The sequence below is a fragment of the Cavia porcellus genome, unplaced genomic scaffold, assembly GCF_034190915.1.
Source record: "Cavia porcellus strain 051 isolate PalLab524CR breed Dunkin Hartley unplaced genomic scaffold, mCavPor4.1 scaffold_1, whole genome shotgun sequence".
Lineage (NCBI taxonomy): Eukaryota > Metazoa > Chordata > Mammalia > Rodentia > Caviidae > Cavia > Cavia porcellus.
The window spans coordinates 9,448,605-9,468,014 of record NW_026947484.1 but is presented as its reverse complement, the minus strand read 5'-3'; positions in this window follow the sequence as shown (position 1 = coordinate 9,468,014).

Below are 19,410 nucleotides of genomic sequence, written 5' to 3'. Positions count from 1 at the left end.
TGGGGTTACGTTTAGGGTGAGAGTGTTAGGGTTATGGTTATTGTAAGGATTAGGTTTATGGTTAGGGTTAGTGGTAGTGTTAGGGTTAGGGTTAGGGTTAGAGTAAGGGATAGGGTTAGGGTTAGGGTTAGGGTTAGAGTTAGGGCAACGTTTAGGGTTAGGATTAGGTTTGGGTGACGGTTGGGTTTAGGGTTATGGTTAGGCTTAGGGTAAGGTTTAGAGGGTAAGTGTTTGGATTACATTTAGAGAGTTAGAGCCTGAGGGTTAGGGTCAGGTTAAGGTAAAGTGTAGAGGGTTATGGTTAGGGTCAGTGTTAGGGTTTGAGCGTCAGTATTAGTGTTAGGCTTAGAGGATTAGGGCTAGGGGTAAGGTTAGGGTTAGGGTTAGTGTTAGGTTTAGTTTTAGGTTTAGGGTTAGGTTTAGGGTTAGTGTTTGGGGTAGGGTTAGGTTTCTGGTTAGGGTTAATGTTAGTGTTAGTGTTAGGGTTAGAGCGTTAGATGGTTAGGGTTAGGGGTAGTGTTAGTCTTAGGTTTAGAATGTTAGGGTAAAAAAAAAGAATGTTAGGGTAAGTGTTAGGGTTAGGGATAGATTTAGGGTTAATGTTAGGTTTAGTGTTAGGGTTAGGGTTAGGGTTAGGGTAAGAGTAAGTATTAGGGTTAGGTTTAGTGTTAGGGTTACGGTAAAGATTAAGTTTAGGATTAGGTTTCAGTGATGGTTGGTTTAGGGTTATGGTTCGGCTTAGGGTTGGGATTAGAAGCTAACTGTTAGGGTTATGTTTAGAGAGTTACAGGGTTAGGTTTCGGGTTAGGGTTAAGGTTTGGGTTAGAGGGTAACGGTTATGGTTAGTGTTAGGGTTTGAGGGTTAGTATTAGTGTTTGGGTTAGAGGTTTAGGGATAGGGATAGGGTTAGGGTTAGGGTTAGATTTAGGCTAGTTTTAGGGTTAGTGTTAGGGTTAGGGTTAGGGTTAGTGTTAGGGTTAGTGTTAGATTTAGGGTTAGGGTTAGTGATAGTGTTAGTGTTAGGGTTAGATAGGGTTAGGCTTAGGGTTAGAGGGTTAGGGTTAGTAATAGGGTTAGGGTTAGGTTTAGGGTTAGGGTTAGTGTTATGGTTAGGGTTAGGGTTAGGGTTAGGCTTAGGGTTAGGGTTAGAGTAACGGTTATGGTTAGTATTAGGTTTGGGTGATGCTAGGGTTTAAGGTTATGGTTAGGCTTAGGGTTAGCTTTAGAGGGTAAGTGTTAGGGTTATGTTTAGAGAGTTATAGGGTTAGGGTTAGGGTTAGGGTTAAGGTTAGGTTTAGAAGGTTATGGTTAGGATTAGTGCTGGGTTTGAGCGTTAGTATTAGTGTTAGGGGTAGAGTGTTAGGGCTACGGATAGGGTTAGGCTTAGGTTTAGATTTACGGTTAGTTTCAGGGTTAAGGTTAGGGTTAGGGTTTAGGGTTAGGGTTAGGGTTAAGGTCAGGGTTAGTGTTAGTTTTAGGGTTAGTGTTAAGGTTAGGTTTAGGTTTAGTGTTAGGGTTAGGGTTAGGTTTAGTTTTAGGGTTAGGGTTTGTGTTAGTGTTAGGGTTAGAGAATTAGAGGGATAGTGTTAGGGGTAGGGTTAGGCTTAGGGTTAGAGAGTTAGGGTTAGGTTTAAGGTTAGGTTTAGGGTAAGGCTTAGGTTTAGGATTAGGGTAAGTGGTAGCGTTAGCATTACGGTTAGTATTATGGTTAGGGTTAGGGTTAGGTTTGGGTTAGAGGTTTGGATGTTTAGGGTTAGGGTTATGGTTATGGTTATGTTTAGAGGGTTGGGGTTAGCGGTAGGTTTAGGTTTAGAGGGTTAGCATTGGTCTTAGGGTCAGGGTTAGCGTTAGTGTTACAGGTTAGGTTTAGTGTTAGTGTTAAGTTTAGGGTTATTGTTAGGGTTAGAGGGTTAGGTTTAGAGCTTATTGATAGGGTTAGGGTTAGAGTGTTAGATTTAGGGTTAGGGTTAGGTTTAGGTTTAGGGTTAGGGTTAGAGGTTTAGAAGGTTAGGGTTCGTCTTAATGTTAGGGATATGGTTAGCATTAGAGGGTTATTGTTAGGATTAGGGTTAGGGTTAGGGTTCACGTTAGAGGATTATGGTTAGACTTATGGTTAGAGGGTTAGGGTTAGGCTTCGGTATAGGGTAAGTGTTAGGGCTAGGGCTGGGGTTAGACAATTCAATGGTTAGTGTTAGGGTTATGGTTATGGATAGGGTTAGGGTTAGATTTAGAGTTACTGTTACTGTTAGGTTTAGGTTTAAGGTTGGTGTTAGGGTTTAGGGTTAGGGTTAGTGTTAGGGCTAGTGTTAGTGTTAGGTGTTAGGGTTAGGGTTACAGTTACAGGTAGGGTTAAATTTAGTGTTAGATTTAGGTGAGCTTTAGGGTTAGGGTTGGGGTAAGTGTAAGGTTTAGGTTAAGGGTTAGGTTTAGGGTTAGGGTGAGGGTTATGCTTACGTTTGGGGTTAGGTTTAGGGTGAGAGTGTTAGTGTTATGGTTATTGTTAGGATTAGGTTTATGTTTAGGGTTAGTGTTAGTGTTAGGGTTAGGGTTAGTGTTAGAGTAAGGGTTAGGGTTAGGATTAGTGTTAGGTTTAGGGTAACGGTTAGGGTTAGGATTAGGTTTGGGTGTCAGTTTTGTTTAGGGTTATGGTTAGGGTTAGGGTAAGGATTAGAGGGTAAGTGTTCGGATTATATTTAGAAAGTTAGAGGCTTAGGGTTAGGGTAGGGTTAAGGTTAAGTTTAGAGGGTTATGGTTAGGGTTAGTGTTAGGGTTTGAGGGTTAGTATTAGTGTTAGGGTTAGAGGGTTAGGGCTAGGGCTAAGGTTAGTGTTAGGGTTAGAGTTAGGGTTTGTTTTAGAGTTAGGGTTAGGGTTAGGGTTTAGGGTTAGGTTTAGGGTTAGTGTTAGGTTTAGTTTTAAGTTTAGGTTTAGGGTTAGGGTTAGTGTTCGTGTTAGCGTTAAGTTTAGTGTTAGGGTTAGTGTTAGTGTTAGGGTTAGAGCATTAGAGGGTTAGGGTTAGGAAATGGGTTAGGCTTAGGGTTAGAGGGTTAGGGTTTGTGATAGGGTTAGGATTAGGTTTAGGGTTAGTGTTAGGTTTAGTGTTAGGGTTAGGGTTAGGGTTAGGGTTAGGGTAAGAGTAAGTTTTAGTGTTAGGCTTATTGTTAGGGTTAGGGTAAAGGTTAGGATTAGGATTAGTTTTGAGTGACAGTTGGGCTTAGGGCTATGGTTCGAATTAGGGTTAGGATTAGAAGGTAAGAGTTAGAGTTATGTTTAGATAGTTAGCGGGTTAGGTTTAGAGTTAGGGTTAAGGTTTTTGTTAGAGGGTTATGGTTAGGTTTAGTGTTACGGTTTGATTGTTAGTATTAGTGTTAGGGTTAGAGGTATAGGGCTAGGGATAGGGTTAGGGTTAGGGTTAGAGTTAGGGTTAGTTTTAGGGTTAGGGTTCTGGTTAGGGTTTAGGGTTAGGGTTAGGGTTAGTGTTAGTTTTAAGGTTAGGGTTAGGGTTAGTGTTAGTTGTAGGGTTAGTTTTAGGGTTCGCTTTAGGGTTAGTGTTAGTGTTAGGGTTAGAACGTTAGAGGTTTAGTGTTAAGGATAGTGTTAGGCTTATGGTTAGAAGGTTAGGGTTAGGGTTAAGTTTAGGTTTAGGGTAAGGCTTAGGTTTAGTGTTAGGGTTAGAATTATTGTTAGTATTAGGATTATGGTTAGAGTTAGGTTTAGGATAAGAGGGTTGGATGTTTAGGCTCAGTGTTATTGTTATGGTTAGGTTTAGAGGGTTGGGGTTAGCATTAGGGTTAGGTTTAGAGGGTTAGGTTTGGTCTTAGGATCAGGGATAGTGTTAGGATTAGAGGTTAGGTTTAGTGTTAGGGTTAGGGTCAGGGTTATGGTTAGGGTCAGAGGGTTAGAGTTTAGGTTTAGGGTTCGGGTTGGCGTTGGTGTTAGAGGCTTAGGGATAGGGTTAGGTTTAGAGTGTGAGTTTTAGTGTTAGGTTTAGGGTTAGGGTTAGGGTTAGGTTTAGGGTTAGAACGTTAGAGGTTTAGGGTTCGGGTTAGTGTTAGGCTTATGGTTAGCGTTAAAGGGTAATTGTTAGGATTAGGGTTAGTGTTAGGGTTCACGTTAGAGGATTATGGTTAGACTTATATTTAGAGGGTTAGGGATAGGGTTCGGGTTAGGGTAAGGGTAAGGTTTAGGGTTAGGTTTACGGTTAGGTTTAGGGTTAGCGTTAGGCCGAGGGTTTGGATTAGGGCTAGGGTTAGACGATTGGATGGTTAGTGTTAGGGTTATGGTTATGGATAGGGTTAGGGTTAGAGTTAGAGTTACTGTTACTGTTAGGGTTACAGTTAAGGTTAGTGTTAGGGTTTAGGGTTAGAGTTAGTGTTAGGGCTAGGGTTAGTGTTAGGTGTTAGGGTTAGAGTTACAGTTAGGGTTAGATTTAGTGTTAGGTTTAGTGTTAGGTATAAGGTTAGGGTTGCGGTAAGGGCAAGGTTTAGGTTAAGTGTTAGGTTTAGATTTAGGGTGAGGGTTAGAATTAGGTTTGGGGTTACATTTAGGGTGAGAGTGTTAGGGTTAGGGTTATGGTTAGGGTTAGGTTTATGGTTTGGGATAGTATTAGTTTTAGGGTTAGTGTTAGGGTTAGAGTAAGTGTTAGGGTTAAGGTTAGTGTTAGGGTTAGGGTAACGGTTAGGGTTCAGATTAGGTTTGGGTGACGATAGGGTTTCGGGTTATGGTTAGGCTTAGGGTTAGGTTTAGAGGGTAAGTGTTAGGGTTATGTTTAGAGAGTTAGAGGGTTAGGGTTAGGGTTGAGGTTAAGGTTAGGTTTACAGTGTTACCGTTAGGTTTAGTGTTAGGGTTTGAGGGTTAGTATTAGTGTTAGGGATAGAGGGCTAGGGCTAGGGATAGGGTTAGGCTTAGAGTTAGATTTATGGTTAGTTTCGGGGTTAGGGTTAGGGTTAGGTTTTAGGGTTCGGGTTAGGGTTATGGTTAGTTTTAGGGTTAGGGTTAGGGTTAGGGTTAGGTTTAGTGTTAGTGTTAGGGTTCGTGTTAGGTTTAGGGTTAGTGTTATTGTTAGGTTTAGAGCGTTAGAGGGATAGGGTTAGGGGTAGGGTTAGGCTTAGAGTTAGAGGGTCAGGGTTAGGGTTAAGGTTAGGTTCATGGTAAGGCTTAGGTTTAGGATTAGGGTTAATGTTAGGGTTAGAGTTACAGTTAGCATTAGGGTTATGGTTAGGTTTAGGTTTAATGTTAGAGGGTTGGATGTTAGGGTTAGGATTAGGGTTAGGGTTAGAGATTTGGATGTTTAGGGTTAGGGTTATGGTTATGGTTAGGTTTAGAGGGTTGGGGTTAATGTTAGGTTTAGGTTCAGAGGGTTACGGTTGGTCTTACCGTCAGGGTTAGCGTAAGGGTTAGAGGTTAGGTTTAGTGTTAGGGTTAGGGTTAGAGTTAAGGTTAGGGTTAGAGGGTTAGGGTTAGAGGCTTATTGATAGGGTTAGGGTTAGAGTGTTAGATTTAGGGTTAGGGTTAGGTTTAGGGTTAGGGTTAGGGTTAGAGTGTTAGAGGGTTACCCTTCGGGTTAGTGTTAGGGATATGGTTAGAATTAGAGGGTTATTGTTAGGATTAGGTTTTGAGTTAGGGTTCACGTTAGAGGCTTATGCTTAGACTTATGGTTATTGGGTTAGGGTTAGGGTTCGGGTTAGGGTAAGGGTTAGGGTTACGGCTAGGGTTAGATGATTGGATGGTTAGTGTTAGGGTTATGGTTATGGATAGGGTTAGGGTTAGAGTTAGAGTTACTGTTACTGTTAGGTTTAGGGTTAAGGTTGGTGTTATGATTTAGGATTAGGGTTAATGTTAGGGCTACCGTTAGTGTTAGGTGTTAGGGTTAGTGTTAGGTTTAGAGTTACAGTTAGTGTTAGATTAATGTTAGGTTTAGGTTAGGTTTAGGCTTAGGGTTGGGGTACGGGTAAGGTTTAGGTTAAGGGTTAGCTTTAGGGTTTCGGTGAGGTTTAGGGTTAGGTTTGGGGTTACATTTAGGGTGAGGGTTTAAGGGTTAGAGTTATGGTTAGGGTTAGGTTTATGGTTAGGGATAGTGTTAGTGTTTGTGTTAGGGTTAGGATTAGAGTGAGTATTATGGTTAGGGTTAGTGTTATGGTTAGGGTAACGGTTATGGTTAGGATTAGGTTTAGGTGACGGTTGGGTTTAGGGTTATGGTTAGGTTTAGTGTTAGGATTAGAGGGTAAGTGTTCGGGTTATATTTAGAGAGAGGTTTAGGGTTAGGGTGGGGGTTAAGGTTAGGGTTAGAGGATTACGGTTAGGGTTAGTGTTAGGTTTTTTGTGTTAGTTTTAGTGATAGGGTTAGAGGGTTAGGGCTAGGGCTTGGGTTAGTGTTAGTGTTAGGGTTAGTTTTAGGGTTAGGTTTAGGTTTAGGGTTTAGGGTTAAGGTTATGGTTAGTGTTAGGCTTAGTTTTAGGCTTAGGGTTACGGTTAGGGTTAGTGTTAGGGTTTGAGGGTTAGTATTAGTGTTAGGCTTAGAGGGTTAGGGCTAGGGCTAAGGTTAGGTTTAGGGTTATAGTTAGAGTTAGTTTTAGGGTTAGGGTTAAGGTTAGGGTAAAGGTTAGGGTTAGGATTAGGTTTGGGTGACGGTTGGGTTTAGGGTTATGGTTCAGCTTAGGGTTAGGATTAGAAGGTAAGTGTGAGGGTTATGTTTAGAGAGTTAGAGGGTTAGGTTTAGGGTTAGCGTTAAGGTTTGGGTTTAGAGGGTTACGGTCATGGTTAGTGTTAGGGTTTGAGGGTTAGTATTAGTGTTAGTGTTAGAAGTTTAGGGCTAGGGATAGGTTTAGGGTTAGGGTTAGAGTTAGGGTTAGTTTTAGGGCTAGGGTTAGAGTTAGGGTTTAGGGTTAGGGGTAGGGTTAGGGTTAGTTTTAGGGTTAGGGTTAGGGTTAGGATTAGGGTCAGTGTAAGGTTTAGGGTTAGGTTTAGGGTTAGGGTTAGGGTTAGTGTTAGGTTTAGAACGTTAGAGGTTTAGTGTTAGGGATAGTGTTAGGCTTAGGGTTAGAGGGTTAGGGTTACGGTTAATGTTATGTTTCGGGTAAGGCTTAGGTTTCGGATTAGGGTTAGTGTTAGTGTAAGGGTTAGGGTTAGGGTTAGGGGTAGAGTTACAGTTATGGTTAGATTTAGTGTTAGGTTTAGGGTTGGGGTTATGGTTATGGTTGGGTTTAGAAGGTTGGGGTTAGCGTTAGCGTTAGGTTTAGAGGGTTAGGGTTGGTGTTATGGTCAGGGTTAGTGTTAGGATTAGAGGTTAGGTTTAGTGTTAGGGTTAGGTTTAGGGTTATGGTTAGGGTTAGAGTTTAGTTTTAGGGTTTGAGTTAGCGTTAGGGTTAGAATCTTAGGGATAGGGTTAGTGTTAGAGTGTTTTACTGTTAGGGTTAGGTTTAGGGTTAGAGGCTTAGAGGGATAGGGTTCGGGTTAGTGTTAGGCATATGGTTAGCATTAGAGGGTTATTGTTAGGATTAGGGTTAGGGTTACTGTTCTCGTTGGAGGATTATGGTTAGACTTATGGTTAGAGGGTTAGGGTTAGGGTTCGGGTTAGGGTAAGGGTAAAGTTTAGCGTTAGGTTTAGGGTTAGGTTTACGGTTAGGGTTAGGCTTAGGGTTAGGTTTAGGGCTAGTGTTACACTATTGGATGGTTAGTGTTAGGGTTAGGGTTAGGGTTAGGGTTAGGGTTAGGGTTAGAGGGTTAGAGGTTTAGGTTTAGAGGCTTAGAGATAGGCTTAGGGTTAGATTTTTAGTTTTAGGCTGAGGGTTAGGTTTAGGGTTAGGGTTAGAGGGTTAGAGGTTTAGGGTTCAGGTTCGTGTTCGGGATATGGTTAGCATTAGAGTGTTATTGTTAGGATTAGGGTTAGTGTTAGGGTTCACGTTAGAGGATTATTGTTAGACTTATGGTTAAAGGGTTAGGGTTAGGTTTCAGGTTAGGGTAAGTGTTTGGGTTAGGGCTAGGGTTAGACGATTGGATGGTTAGTGTTAGGGTTATGGTTATCGATAGGGTTAGGGTTAGAGTAAGAGTTACTTTTACTTTTAGTGTTAGGGTTAAGGTTGGTGTTAGGGTTTAGGGTTAGGGTTAGTGTTAGGGCTAGTGTTAGTGTTAGGTGTTAGGGTTAGGGTTAGGGTTAGAGTTACAGTTAGGGTTAGATTTAGTGTTAGGTTTAGGTTAGGTTTAGGGTTAGGGTGGGGTAAGGGTAAGGTTTAGGTTAAGGGTTAGCTTTAGGGTTAGGTTGAGGGTTAGGGTTAGGTTTGGGGTTACATTTAGGGTGAGAGCGTAAGGTTTAGGGTTATGGTTAGGGTTAGGTTTACAGTTAGGGTTAGTGTTAGTTTTAGTGTTAGAGTTAGAGATAGAGTGAGTATTAGGGTTAAGCTTAATGTTAGGGTTAGGTAACGGTTAGGGTTAGGATTAGGTTTGGGTGACGGTTGGTTTTAGGTTTATGGTTGTGCTTAGGGTAAGTATTAGAGGGTAAGTGTTCGTGTCATATTTAGGGAGTTAGAGGGTTAGGGTTAGGGTGGGGGTTAAGGTTAGGGTTAGAGGTTTACGGTTAGGGTTAGTGTTAGGTTTTGAGGGTTAGTATTAGGGTTAGGGTCAGAGGGAAAGGGCAAGGGCTACGGTTAGGGTTAGGGTTAGAGTTATGGTTAGTTTTCGGGTTAGGGTTAGGGTTTAGGGTGAGGTTTAGGGTTAGTGTTAGGGTTAGTTTTAGGGTTAGGGTTACGGTTAGGGTTAGTGTTAGTTTTTGAGAGTTAGTATTAGTGTTAGGGATAGAGGGTTAGGGCTAGGGATAGGGATAGGGTTAGGGTTAGAGTTAGGGATAGTTTTAGGGTTAGGGTTAGCGTTAGGGTTAGTGTTCGTTTTAGGGATAGGTTTAGGGTTAGGGTTAGGGTTAGTGTTAGGTTTAGGGTTAAGGTTAGGGTTAGGGTAAAAGCAAGTGTTAGGGTTAGGGTTAGTGTTAGGGTTAGGGTAAAGGTTAGGGTTAGGTTTAGGTTTGGGTGACGGTTGGGTTTAGGGTTATGGTTCGGCTTAGGGTTAGGATTAGAAGGTAAGTGTGAGGGTTATGTTTAGAGAGTTAGAGGGTTAGGTTTGGGGTTAGCGTTAAGGTTTGGGTTAGAGTGTTACGGTTATGCTTAGTGTTAGTGTTTCAGGGTTAGTAGTAGTGTTAGTGTTAGAGGTTTAGGGCTAGGGCTAGGGCTAGGGTTAGGGTTAGGGTTAGAGTTAGGATTAGTTTTAGGGCTAGGGTTAGAGTTAGGGTTTAGGGTTAGGGTTAGGGTTAGGGTTAGTTTTAGGGTTAGGGTTAGTGTTAGGGTTAGTGTTAGGTTTAGGGTAAGGTTTAGGGTTAGGGTTAGGGTTAGTGTTAGTTTTAGGTTTAGAACGTTAGAGGTTTAGTGTTAGGGATAGGGTTAGGCTTAGGGTTAGTGGGTTAGGGTTAGGGTTAATGTTAGGTTTAGTGTAAGGCTTAGGTTTAGCATTAGGTTTAGTGTTAGGGTTAGCATTATGGTTAGTATTAGGATTAGGGTTAGGGTTAGGTTTAGGTTTAGAGTGTTGGATGTTTAGGATTAGGCTTTTGGTTATCGTTAGGTTTAGAGGGTTGGAGTTAGCGTTAGAGTTATGTTTAGACGGTTAGGGTTGGTCTTAGGGTCAGGTTTAGTGTTAGGATTAGAGGTTAGTTTTAGTGTTATGGTTAGGTTTAGGTTTATGGTTAGGGTCAGAGGGTTAGAGTTTAGTTTTAGGGTTTTGGTTAGCGTTAGGGTTAGAAGCTTAGGGATAGGGTTAGTGTTAGAGTGTTAGTTTTACTGTTAGGGTTAGGTTTAGGGTTAGGGTTAGGTTAAGGGTTAGAGGGTTAGAGGTTTAGGGTTCGGGTTCGTGTTCGGGATATGGTTAGCATTAGAATGTTATTGTTAGGATTAGGGTTAGGGTTAGGGTTCACGTTAGAGGATTATGGTTAGACTTATGGTTAGAGGGTTAGGGTTAGGGTTCAGGTTAGGGTAAGTGTTTGGGTTAGGGCTAGGGTTAGACGATTGGATGGTTAGTGTTAGGGTTATGGTTATGGATAGGGTTAGGTTTAGAGTAAGAGTTACTCTTACTGTTAGTGTTAGGGTTAAGGTTGGTGTTAGGGTTTATGGTTAGGGTTAGTGTTAGGGCTAGTGTTAGTGTTAGGTCTTAGGGTTAGGGTTAGGGTTAGAGTTACAGTTAGGGTTAGATTTATTGTTAGGTTTAGGTTAGGTTTAGGGTTAGGGTTGGGGTAAGGGTAAGGTTTAGGTTAAGGGTTAGCTTTAGGGTTCGGGTTAGTGGTAGGGTTAGGTTTAGGGTTAGGTTAGGGTTAGTGTTAGGGTTAGGGTTAGGGTTATTGTTAGGCTTAGCATAATGGTTAGTGTTAGGATTCGTTTTAGGAGATGGTAGGGTTTAAGGTTATGGTTAGGCTTAGGGTTAGGTTTAGAAGGTAAGTATTAGGGTTATGTTTAGAGAGTTAGAGGGTTAGGGTTACGGTTAGGCTGGTTAGAGTTACAGTTAGGGTTAGATTTATTGTTAGGTTTAGGTTAGGTTTAGGGTTAGGGTTGGGGTAAGGGTAAGGTTTAGGTTAAGGGTTAGCTTTAGGGTTAGGGTTAGTGGTAGGGTTAGGTTTAGGGTTAGGTTAGGGTTAGTGTTATGGTTAGGGTTAGGGTTAGGGTTATTGTTAGGCTTAGCATAACGGTTAGTGTTAGGATTCGTTTTAGGAGATGGTAGGGTTTAAGGTTATGGTTAGGCTTAGGGTTAGGTTTAGAAGGTAAGTATTAGGGTTATGTTTAGAGAGTTAGAGGGTTAGGGTTACAGTTAGGCTTAAGGTTAGGTTTAGAGGGTTACGGTTAGGGTTAGTGTTAGGGTTTGAGCATTAGTATTAATGTTAGGGATAGAGGGTTAGGGCTAGGGATAGGGTTAGGCTTAGGGTAAGATTTAGGGTTAGTTTCAGGATTAGTGTAAGGGTTAGGGTTTAGGGTTTGGGTCAGGGTTAGGGTTAGTTTTAGTGTTAGGGTTAGGTTTAGTGTTAGGGTTAGGTTAATGTTAGCATTAGGGTTAGTGTTAGTGTTAGGGTTAGAGCGTTAAAGGGATAGGGTTAGGGTTAGGGTTAGGCATAGGGTGAGAGGGTTAGGGTTAGGGTTAAGGTTAGGTTTAGTTTAATGCTTAGGTTTAGGATTAGGGTTAGTTTTAGGGTTAGCGTTACAGTTAGTATTAGGGTTAGTGTTACTGTTACGGTTAGGTTTAGAGGGTTGGATATTAAGGGTTAGGGTTAGGTTTACAGGATTGGGGTTACTTTAGGGTTAGGTTTAGAGGGTTAGGTTTGGTTTTAGGGTCTGGGTTAGAGTTAGGGTTAGAGGTTCGGTTTAGTGTTAGGGTTAGGGTTTGGCTTATGGTTAGGGTTAGAGTGTTAGAGGCCTAGGTTAAGAGGCTTAGGGATAGGGTTAGGGTTAGAATGTTAGTTTTAGGGTTAGGGTTAGGTTTGGGGTTAGGTTTAGTGTAAGGGTTGGTGTAAGCTTAAGTTTTATTTTAAGGGTTAGGTTTAGGGTTAGGGTGAGACTTAAGGTTAGGTTTGAGTTTACGTTTAGGGTGAGAGTGTTACTGTTAGGGTTAGGTTTAGGGTTAGGTTTATGATTAGGGTTAGTGTTAGTGTTAGGGTTAGGGTTAGTGCTAGAATAAGTGTTAGGGTTAGGGTTAGTGTTAGGTTTAGGGTAACAGGGTTAGGATTAGGTTTGGGTGATGGTTGGGTTCTGGGTTATGGTTAGGCTTAGGGTAAGGATTAGAGGGTAAGTGTTAGGGTTATTTTTAGAGAGTTAGAGGGTTAGGGTTAGGGTGGGGGTTAAGATTAGGGTTAGAGGGTTACGGTTAGTGTTAGTGTTAGGGATTGAGGGTTAGTATTACTGTTAGGGTTTGAGGGTTAGGGCTAGGGATAGTTTTAGGGGTAGGGCTAGAGTTAGGGTTAGTTTTAGGGTGAGGGTTAGTGTTAGGGTTTATGGTTAGGGTTAGGGTTCGGGTTAGGCTTAGTTTTAGGGTTAGGTTTAGGGTTAGGTTTAGTGTTAGGGTTAGGGTTAGAGTTAGGGTTAGTGTTAGTGTTAGTGTTAGTGTTAGGTTCAGAGCGTTAGAGGTTTAGGTTTAGGGATAATGTTAGGATTAGTGTTAGAGTGTTAGGGTTAGTGTTAGGGTTAGGTTTAGGTTTAGGGTTAGGGTTAGATTAGGGTTAGGGTTAGAGTTAGTGTTAGACAATTTGATGGTTAGTGTTAGGGCTTTGGTTATGGATAGTTTTAGGGTTAGAGTTAGAGTTATTGTTACTGTTAGGTTTAGGTTAAGGTTGGTGTTAGGGTTTAGGTTTAGGGTTAGTGTTAGGGCTAGTGTTAGTGTTAGGTGTTAGGTTTAGGGTTAGTGTTAGATGTACAGGAAGGGTTAGATTTAGTGTTAGGGTTAGATTAAGTTTAGGGTTAGGGTTGGGGTAAGGGTAAGGTTTAGGTTAAGGGTTAGGTTTAGGGTTAGGGTTAGGTTTGGGGTTACGTTTAGGGTGAGAGGGTTAGGGTTAGGGTTATGGTTTGTGTTATGTTATGGTTAGGGTTAGTTTTAGTGTTAGTGTTAGGTTAGGGTTAGAGTAAGTGTTAGGGTTGGGGTTATTGTTAGGGTTAGGGTAACGGTTAGGGTTATGATTAGGTTTGGGTGATGGTAGGGTTTAGGGTTATGGTTAGGATTAGGGTTAGGTTTAGATGGTAAGTGTTAGGGTTATGTTTAGAGAGTTAGACGATTAGGGTTAGGGTTAGGGTTAAGGTTAGGTTTAGAGTGTTACAGTTAGGCTTACTGTTAGGGTTTAAGGGTTAGTATTAGAGTTAGGGATAGAGGGTTAGGGCTAGGGATAGGGTTAGGCTTAGGGTTAGATTTAGCGTTAGTTTCGGGTTAGGGTTAGGGTTAGGGTTTAGGGTTAGGTTTTAGGGTTAGTTTTAGGTTTAGGTTTAGGGTTAAGGTTAGGGTTTGTGTTAGTGTTAGGGTTATAGCATTAGAGGGATAGGGTTAGTGGTAGGGTTAGGCTTAGGGTTAGAGGGTTAGGTATAAGGTTGGTGTTAGGGTAAGGCTTAGGTTTAGGATTAGGTTTAGTGTTAGGGTTTGCGTTATGGTTTGTATTAGGGTTAGGTTATTGTTAGGTTTAGTGTTAGAGGGTTTGATGTTTAGGGTTAGGTTTAAGGATATGGTTAGGTTTAGAGGGTTGGGGTTAGCGTTAGGGTTAGGTTTAGAGGGTTAGGGTTGGTCTTAGGTTCAGGGTTAGTGTTAGGGTTAAAGGATAGGTTTAGTGTTAGGGTTAGTGTTAGGGTTATGGATAGGGTTAGTGAGTTAGTTTTAGAGGCTTATTGATAGGGTTAGGGTTAGAGTGTTAGATTTAGGGTTAGGGTTAAGGTTAGGTTTAGGGTTAGGGTTAGTGTTAGAGGTTTAGAGGGTTTGGGTTCGGGTAGTGTTAGGGATATGGATAGCATTAGAGTGTTATTGTTAGGATTAGGTTCAGGGCTAGGGTTCACGTTAGAGAATTATGGTTAGACTTAGGGTTAGGGTTAGGGTTACGGTTCGGGTTAGGGTAAGGGGTAGGGTTAGGGATGGTTAGTGTTAGGGTTATAGTCAGGGTTAATGTTAGTGTTAGTGTTAGGGTTAGGGTTAGAGTTACTGTTACTGTTAGGGTTAGGGTTAAGTTTGGGTTAGTGTTAGGTTTAGGGTTAGGGCTAGTGTTAGTGTTAGTTGTTAGGGTTAGGGTTAGGTTTAGAGTTACAGTTAGGGTTAGATTTAGTGTTCGGGTTAGGTTAGTTTTAGGGTTAGGGTTGGGGTAAGTGTAAGTCTTAGGTTAAGGGTTAGGTTTAGGGTTAGGTTGAGGGTTAGGGTTAGGTTTGGAGTTACATTTAGGGTGAGAGTGTTAGGGATAAGTTTAGGGTTAGGTTTAGGTTTATGTTTAGTGTTAGTGTTAGTGTTAGTGTTAGTGTTAGTGTTAGTGTTAGTGTTATGGTTAATGTTAGAGTAAGTGTTAGGGTTAGGGTTAGTGTTAGGGTTAGGGTAACGGTTAGGGTTAGGATTAGGTTTGGGTGACGGTTGGGTTTATCGTTATGGTTAGGATTAGGGTAAGGATTAGAGGGTAAGTGTTAGGGTTATGTTTAGTGAGTTAGAGGGTTAGGGTTAGGGTGGGGGTTAAGGTTAGGGTTAAAGAGTTACGGTGTATGTTAGTATTAGTGCTAGGGTTAGAGGGTTATAGCTAGGGCAAGGGTTAGGTTTAGGGTTAGATTTAGGGTTAGTTTTACGGTTAGGGTTTGGGTTTAGGGTTATGTTTAGAGTTAGGGTTAGGGACAGGTTTAGGGTTAGGGTTAGGTTTAGGGTTAGGGTTAGGGTTCGAGTTAGGGTTAGGGTAAAGGTAAGTGTTAGGGTTAGGGTTAGTGTTAGGTTTACGGTAAAGGTTAGGGTTAGGATTAGTTTTGGGTGATGGTTGGGTTTAGGGTTATGGTTAGGCTTAGGGTTAGGATTAGAAAATAAGTGTTAGAATTATGTTTAGAGAGTTAGATGGTTAGGGTTAGGGTTAGTGTTAGGGCTAGGGTTAGTGTTAGGTGTTAGTGTTAGGGTTAGGTTTAGAGTTACAGTTAGGGTTAGATATATTGTTAGGGTTAGGTTAGCTTTAGGCTTAAGGTTGGGGTAAGGGTAAGGTTTAGGTTAAGTGTTAGGTTTAGGGTTAGGGTGAGGGTTAGAGTTAGGTTTGGAGTTATGTTTATGGTGAGAGGGTTAGTGTTAGGTTTATGGTTAGGGTTAGGTTTATGTTTAGGGTTAGTGTTAGTGTTAGTGTTAGGGTTAGTGTTAAGGTTAGAGTAAGTGTTAGGGTTAGGTTTATTGTTAGGGTTATGGTAAGGGTTAGGGTTAGGATTAGGTTTGGGTGACGGTTGTGTTTAGGGTTATGTTTAGGCTTAGCATTAGAATTAGCGGGTAAGTGTTAGGCTTATGTTTAGGGAGTTAGATGTAAGGGTTAGGTTTGGGGTTCAGGTTAGGGTTAGAGGTTTACGGTTAGGGTTAGTGTTAGGGTTTGTGGGTTAGTATTAGTGTTATTGTTAGAGGGTGAGTGCTAGGGTTAGGTTTAGGGTTAGATCTAGGTTTAGTTTTAGCGTTAGGGTTAGGGTTAGGGTTTAGGGTTAGTTTTCGGGTTAGGGTTAGGGTTTATGGTTAGGGTTTGGGTTAGGGTTAATTTTTGGGTTAGTGTTAGGTTTGGCATCAGATTTAGTGTTAGGGATAGGGTAGGGTTTAGGGTTAGGTTTAGGGTTAGTGTTAGTGTTAGCGTTGGAGCGTTAGAGGGATAGGGTTAGGTGTAGGGTTAGGCTTAGGGTTACATGGTTAGGGTTAGTGTTAAGGTTAGGTTTAGGGTAAGGCTTAGGTTTAGGATTAGGGTTAGTGTTAGGGTGAGCGTTACGGTTAGTATTAGGGTTAGGGTTGAGGTTAGGTTTAAGGTTACATGGTTGGATGTTTAGGGTTAGGGCTACGGTTATGGTTTAGCGGGTTGGGGTTAGCGTTATGGTTAGGTTTAAAGTGTTAGGGTTGGTCTTATGGTCATGGTTAGCGTTAGTGTTAGAGGTTAGGTTTAGTGTTAGGGTTTGGTTTAGGGTTATGGTTAGCGTTAGAGGGTTAGGTTTACAGGCCTATTGATAGTGTTAGTGTTAGACTGTTAGATTTAAGGTTAGGGATATTTTTATGTTTAGGGTTGGGGTTAGCAGGTTAGAGGGTTAGGGTTCGGATTAGTGTTAGGTATATGGTTAGCATTAGAGGGTTATTGTTAGGATTTGGGTTAGGGTTAGGGTTCAATTTAGAGGATTATAGTTAGACTTATGGTTAGAGGGTTAGGGCTAGGTTTCAGTTTAGGGTAAGGGTTAGGGTTAGGGCTAGGGTTAGACAATTGGATGGTTAGTGTTAGGGTTATGGTTACGGATAGGGTTAGGGTTAGAGTTAGAGTTAATTTTATTGTTAGGGTTTGGGTTAAGGTTGGTGTTTGGGTTTAGGGTTAGGGTTAGTGTTAGGGCTAGTGTTAGTGTTAGGTGTTAGATTTAGGGTTAGGATTAGCGTTACAGTTAGAGGCTAGATTTAGTGTTAGGGTTAGGTTAGATTTAGGGTTAGGGTTGGGGTAAGGGTAAGGTTTAAGTTAAGTGTTAGGTTTAGGGTTAGGTTGAGGGTCAGGGTTAGGTTTGGGGTTATGTTTACGGTGAGAGAGTTAGTGTTAGGGATATGGTTAGGGTTAGGTTTATGGTTAGGGTTAGTGTTAGTGTTAGTGTTAAGGTTAGAGTAAGTGTTAGGGATAGGTTTATTGTTAGGGTTATGGTAAGGGTTAGGGTTAGGATTAGGTTTGGGTGACGGTTGGGTTTAGGGTTATGGTTAGGCTTTGCGTTAGGATTAGCGGGTAAGTGTTAGGGTTATGTTTAGGGAGTTAGAGGGCTAGGGTTAGGGTAGGGGTTCAGGTTAGGGTTAGAGGTATACGGTTAGGGTTAGTGTTAGGGTTTGTGGGTTAGTATTAGTGTTATTGTTAGAGGGTGAGGGCTAAGGCTAGGGTTAGGGTTAGGGTTAGATCTAGAGTTAGATTTAGCATTAGGGTTAGGGTTAGGGTTTAGGGTTAGTTTTCGGGTTAGGGTTAGGGTTACGGTTTATGGTTAGGGTTTGGGTTAGGGTTAGTTTTAGGGTTAGGGTTAGGTTTAGCGTCAGGGTTAGTGTTAGGGATAGGGTTGGGTTTAGGGTTAGGTTTAGGCTTAGTGTTAGTGTTAGCGTTGGAGCGTTAGAGGGATAGGGTTAGGGGTGGGGTTAGTCTTAGGGTTACAGGGTTAGGGTTAGGGTTAAGGTTAGGTTTAGGGTAAGGCTTAGGTTTAGGATTAGGGTTAGTGTTAGGGTTAGCGTTACGGTTAGTATTAGGGTTAGGGTAAGGGTTAGGTTTAGGGTTAGAGCTTTGGATGTTTCGGGTTAGGGCTATGGTTATGGTTAGGTTTAGAGGGTTGGGGTTAGCGTTAGGGTTAGACTGTTAGATTTAGGGTTAGGGATATTTTTATGTTTAGGGTTAGTGTTAGAGGGTTAGAGGGTTAGGGTTCGGGTTAGTGTTAGGGATATTGTTAACATTAGAGGGTTATTGTTAGGATTAGGGTTAGGGTTCACGTTAGAGTATTATGGTTATACTTATGGTTAGAGGGTTAGGGTTAGGATTCAGGTTAGGATAAGGGCTAGGGTTAGACAATTGGATGGTTAGTGTTAGGGTTATGGTTACGGATAGGGTTAGAGTTAGAGTTACTGTTACTATTAGGGTTAGGGTTAAGGTTGCTGTTTGGGTTTAGGGTTAGGGTTAGTGTTAGGGCTAGTGTTATTGTTAGGTGTTAGGGTTAGTGTTAGAGTTACAGTTAGGGCTAGATTTAGTATTAGGGTTAGGTTAGGTTTAGGGTTAGGTTTGGGGTAAGGGTAAGGTTTAGGTTAAGGGTTAGGTTTAGGGTTAGGATGAGTGTTAGGGTTAGTTTTGGGGTTACGTTTAGGGTGAGAGTGCTGGGTTAGGGTTCTGGTTAGGATTAGGTTTATCTTTAGTGTTAGTGTTAGGGTTAGGGTTAGGGTTAGTGTTAGAGTAAGTGTTAGGGTTGGGTTAATGTTAGGGTTAGGGTAACAATTATGATTAGGATTACGTTTGCGTGACGGTTGGGTTTAGGGTTATGGTTAGGCTTAGGGTAAGGATTAGAGGGTAAGTTTCCGTGTTATATTTAGAGAGTTAGAGGCTTATGGTTAGGGTGGGGCTTAAGGTTAAGGTTAGAGTGTTACAGTAAGGGTTAGTGTTAGGGTTTGAGGGTTAGTGTTACTGTTAGGGTTAGAGGGTTAGGGCTAGGGCTAGGGTTAGGGTTAGGGTTAGAGTTAGGGTTAGTTTTAGGGTAAGGGTTAGGGTTACGGTTTAGGGTTACAATTAGAGTTAGTGTTAGCGTTAGTTTTAGGTTTAGGGTTAGGGTTATGGTTAGTGTTTGGGTTAGGGTTAGGGTTAGGGTTAGGGTTAGTTTTAGTGTTAGTGTTAGGGTTAGACCATTAGAGGGTTTGGGTTAGGGATAGGGTTAGGCTTAGCTTTAGAGTGTTAGGGTTAGTGTTAGGGTTACTGGTAGGTTTAGGGTTAGGGTTAGGGTAAGAGTAAGTGTTAGATTTAGTCTTAGGGTTAGCGTAAAGTTAGGGTTAGGTTTAGGTTTGGGTGACGGTTGGGTTTAGGGTTATGTTTAGGTATAGGGTTAGGATTAGAGGGTAAGTGTTACGGTTATGTATAGAGAGTTAGAGGGTTAGGGTTAGGGTTAGGGTTAAGGTTAGTGTTAGAGGGTTACAGTTAGGGTTAGTGTTAAGGTTCGAGGGTTAGAATTAGTGTTAGTGATAGACCGTTAGGGCTAGGGATATGATTACGGTTAGGGATAGAGTTAGCATTAGTTTTAGGGTTAGGGTTAGGGTTAGGGTTTAGGTTTTGGGTTAGGGTTTAGGGTTAGGATTAGGGTTTGGGTTAGTTTTAGGGCTGGGTTTAGCGTTAGGGTTATTTTTAGGCTACGGTTAGTTTTAGGGTTAGGGTTAGGGTTAGGGTTAGTGTTAGGGTTAGAGCGTTAGAGGTTTAGTGTTAGGGATAGGGTTTGGCTTAGCGTTAGAGTGTTAGGGTTACAGTTAAGGTTAGGTTTAGTGTAAGGCTTAGGTTTAGGATTAGGGTTAGTGTTAGGGTTAACATTATTGATAGTATTAGGATTGAGGTTAGGGTTATGTTTAGGGTTAGAAGGTTGGATGTTTAGGATTAGGGTTATGGTTATGGTTAGGTTTAGAGTGCTGGGGTTAGTGTTAGGGTTAGGATGAGAAGGTTAGTGTTGGTCTTAGGGTCAGGGTTAGCGTTAGGATTAGAGGTTAGGTTTAGTTTTAGGGTTCGGGTTAGGGTTATGGTTAGGGTTCGAGGGTTAGAGTTTAGGTATAGGGTTTGGTTTCGGGTTAGGGTTAGAGGCTTAGGGATAGGGTTAGGGTTAGAGTGTTAGTTTTAGTGTTAGAGTTAGGTTTAGTTTTAATATTAGGGTTATGGTTAGAGGTTTAGAGTGTTAGGGTTTGGGTTAATTTTAGGCATATGGTTAGCGTTAGAGGGTTATTGTTAGGATTAGGGTTAGGGATAGGGTTCACGTTAGAGGATTATGGTTAGACTTATGGTTAGAGGGCTAGGGTTAGGGTTCGGATTAGGCTTAGGTTTAAGGGTTAATTTTAGGGTTAGCTTTAGGGTTAGCGTTAGGCTTAGGGTTAGGTTTAGGGCTAGGGTTAGACGATTGGATGGTTAGTGTTAGGGTTATGGTTATGAATAGGGTTAGGTTTAGAGTTAGAGTTACTGTTACTGTTAGGGTTAAGGTTAAGGTTTG